Here is a 4,627-nt window from a genome sequence, read left to right as displayed (position 1 = left end):
ACCCTCGAAGGGCAGGGGCGTGTGAGTAGCCTGTGTGGCAAGGCTTAGGCCGTGTGAACTTCTCGATTTGGTTTGTTTTGTCCCTTTTTAGCTCGTTTTTGGAGCATTTTTGGCTCCTTTTAACTCTTGGTGCTCTCTTGAGTACAAAACATGAAATAACCGGATTAAGAGCACCAAAATCCACAAATCTAGTAGTAAACATCCATAAATATGCTAAGTATTATTGGTAAAACTATGTATAATTTGGCGTTTATCAGTCGATTTGAGTTTCTTAGGAACAAACTTGATGTCTGTAGCACTTGAGTTAGGTGGAGAATGGTAGTGTCTCAAAGGCTGCAAAGTCTTTTTGTTATTAAGATAGTCTTAGTCAAAGTCCTAGGGAGATTGTTAGCTTGTTTGTATGAGTAGGAAGCTAAGTTTATTTGTAACAGCCCTTACTCGTAACCGACATCGTAATAGGGTAAGAGGCATTGTCGGACTTACATCGAATCATTCAATCACACTTCACAACATAAACTTGCATAAAATTTAAATTTTTTATACATTCACCACTTTTTCCCTTGTAAGGTCCTACAGTATCATAAAACATGCTTAAAAAGGGTTCTGGGCTAAACCGATAACTAGAGAAAATTTTGTAAAACTTAGAAAATTTTCCTCACTACATGGGTCACACGCCCGTATGCCCAACCCGTGTCACTCACACGGTCAAGAGACACGCCCGTGTCTCAGGCCATGTGAATGCAGGGCAAACATACTGACTTCCTCACATGGCCAAACCACAAGCCCGTGTGTCCAGCCCGTGTACCCCTTTCACACGCCCGTGTCCAGGTCCTGTGCTCGGCCGTGCCAAAACTAGTATGAATTCTGTTTGTGACATCAGCATACCAATTAGGGTCACACGACTAGACCATACGCCTATGTGTCCAGCCCATGTACAATACTGACCTACAACTGAAGGATACCCCAAGGGACACACGACCGAGCAACATGGTCATGTGTCACACATGGCTGAGACACACGCTTGTGTCTCTGCCCGTGTGGACAAAAATAAGCCATTTAAATAGCCACTTTGCCACCCCAAACTTGGGTTAACCTATAATCAAAGAAATAAGCATAATTACCCCAACATTTCAACCATTATCAACTATGAGCTCAAGCACAAAATAGCTAATCCACATGAATAAGTATAAACATCACAAAACATCATTCCACAACTACTAGCCTATACATGCCATACTTCCAAAATAAAATTTTAAAAAGTACCAAAAAGAAGTTTGATAGTGTGCTGATGATCCTTGACGATCCCCGCACTTGTAGTAGCTTCGATATCTATTAAACAATGCAAACACACACAAAGTAAGCTTTCAAAAGCTTAGTAAGCTTGTACTAAAATCATCAATATTATATGAAACATAAATCATCAACACTTAAGTATTTATAATTCTCAAATAATCTATCAAATCTATACCAACCCAATTTATATGTTCATAAAAATTCAATGAACTTCACCTACATAATTTCATCTACCACAAAGGTATCGTACATACCTGGATTTTCCCATACTTATTCACTTTCATTTTCACCTCTTGTTTGAGTATTTCAAGACTTTCTGTAACTTATTCCTTCTTTTACATCCGCACACTTAGTGTTGTAAAAGTTAAGCGAAGCTAAAATGATTCTGCACACTTAGTGCTATTTCAATTAACCAAAGCTAAGTCGGTATCACACACTTAGTGCCTTATATAGTCGAAGCTATTCCAACTCGCACACTTAGTGCCATTTGTAGCCGAAGCTATATTAAACCTCACACTTAGTGTCATTTATAGCCGAAGCTATATTAAATCGCACACTTAGTGCCAAGCATAATCGAATATCAGCATACACAAACCGTAATCAAATATCTATACAATTTAAGCATTATCATCGCATTAAAACATAACTTTAGCATCGTTTATCACGTACGAACTTACCTCGTACTCGAAATTGTCGATTTGATTCGTCTACTCGATAACCTTCGACTTCCCTCGATCTAAATCCGAATTCCTCTTTTCTTGATCTATATGTATTCAAAATTAACCCATTTATTCACCAAATAATTCAATTCAATTCGTAAACACATATTTAGGGCATTTTGCAAACTATCCCTCACATTTTCACATTTTAACATTTTAGTCCCTATTTCACAAAATCACAAAATACACATAATTTGCATATTCACAAGCTTAGTAGAATTCTCCTGGTAGTCATACTAGTCTACACATTTCATTTATTTCAAATTTTAGTCCCTCAAAATAACATTTTTACAATTTAGCCCAAATTACTCAATTTCATCAAAAATTCAAAGACAACACATTTAAACCCAACATCAAGCTTCCATAATTCATCTACTAACATCACAAAACTCATAATTTCATCAATGGCACATTTCAAAATCATCACCAAAATTAGAAATTGAAGCATGGGTTCGATAGTGTACGAAGCAACGATTAAAAAACATAGAAATTATCAAAAATCGATCAAAACACATACCTTAATCAAGGATTACAAGTGCCGAATATCAATACCCTATTTTAGCTCTTTTCCTTGCTTCATTCAGCCATGAAAATGATAAAATGGTCATTATTTTATGTTATGTTTTATTTAACATATGTTTAATATGCAAATGACCATAATACCCTTTAGTTATAAATCATTAAAATTTACCTAACATGTCCATAATTGTCCACCATTAACATTAATGGTATAATTAACATGCAAGGACCCTCACTTAAAAAAGCCAAATTAAATAGGTACTTTTAACATCTAGCACACAGCTTTTACACTTTACGCGATTAGGTCCTTTTTGCAAATTAAACACACAAACAGTTAAATTTTCACACGAGACTTTCACACATGTCAATTAACTCATAATAGGCACGAAAAATAATATTAAATTATTTTTTACTCAGATATGTGGTCCCAAAACCACTATTCTGACTAGGGTCAAAACCGGACTTTTACAATTCTCTCCCCTTAGGATTTTCATCCCCGAAAATCTTACCGTTAAACAGATTTGGATATTGCTGTCTCATGATATCTTCAGGCCCCCACGTGGCCTCTTCAACACCATGTCAATGCCACATCACTTTAACTAACGAAATTTTCTTATTTCGTAACTCTTTAACCTTTCGAGCTAAGATTCGGATCGGTTTTTCTTTGTAAGTCATATCAGATTGAATTTCGATCTCAGGCAGAGGAATTACATGCGAAGAATCGGATCTGTATCGTCGAAGCATCGATACATGAAACACATTGTGAATCTTTTCTAACTCTGGTGGCAAAAACAATCTATATGCTACCGACCCAATACGCTCGATAATTTCATATGGCCCGATGAACCTTGAACTCAATTTTCCTTTTCTACTAAACCAAAGCACTTTCGTCCATGGAGATACTTTCAGAAACACTTTTTCGCCGATCTCAAACTCAATGTCTTTTCTTTTCAAATCTGCATATGATTTCTAACGATCAAAAGTTGCTTTCAAACTATTTCGAATCACTTTCACTTTCTGTTTCATTTCTTTTATCAAATCAACCCTGTGAATCTTATTTTCGCTAAGCTCTATCCAATAAAAAGGTGTACGGCATTTGCGACCATATAAAGCTTCATACAATGCCATTTTAATGCTCGCCTGAAAACTGTTGTTATACACAAATTCAATCAAAGGTAGATATTGTTCCTAAGTACCTTCAAACTGAAGAATACAACATCTCAACATATCCTCGAGTATTTGAATAATCCGATTAGATTGACCGTCCATTTACAGATTAAAAGCAGTGCTAAAGTGCAATTTAGTACCCAGAGCATCTTGCAACTTCCTCCAAAATCGTGATGTGAATCTCGGATCTCTGTCTGACACTATAGACAATGGCACACCATGGAATCTCACAATATCAGAAATATATAACTCAGCTAATGTATCAAGTGAGTAATCAGATCGAACCAGAATAAAATGAGCCGATTTTGTCAATCTATCGATTACAAGCCAAATTGCATCTTTCTTTCTCGGAGACAAGGGCAAACCCGTAACAAAATTCATGGTCACTCGATCCCATTTCCACTCCGAAACCATAATCGGTTGTAACAATCTAGATGACACTTGATGTTCAGCTTTAACTTGATGACAGATCAAACACTTAGAAACAAAATCAGAGATATCTCTTTTCATTCCTGACCACCAATAATGTTATTTCAAATCATTATCAATTTTTTTACTACCCGGATGCATGGATAAACGACTACTGTGAGCTTTACTCAGAATCATTTGAATTAACTCTGGATTTCTCAGAACACAAATTCGATCTTGAAATCTCAAATAATTATCTTTATCAACTTTGAATTCTGAAACAGACTCTACATCACACTGAGCTCGATTAGCTAAAATCACATTATCCATCATCTGGGCTTTAATAATCTGTTGTAAATACAAAGGTTTCGCTTTTAATTCAGCTAAAACTGAACTATCATCGGACAGAACCAAATGAGCATTCATTGTACGCAAAGCAAACAACGATTTCTGACTTAAGGCATTGGCAACAACATTTCCTTTTCCCAGATGATAATCAATCACAAATTCATAGTCTTTCA

The sequence above is a fragment of the Gossypium hirsutum genome, chromosome A06, assembly GCF_007990345.1.
Source record: "Gossypium hirsutum isolate 1008001.06 chromosome A06, Gossypium_hirsutum_v2.1, whole genome shotgun sequence".
Lineage (NCBI taxonomy): Eukaryota > Viridiplantae > Streptophyta > Magnoliopsida > Malvales > Malvaceae > Gossypium > Gossypium hirsutum.
The sequence above is the reverse complement of the archived record's forward strand: the minus strand, read 5'-3'. Positions refer to the sequence as shown.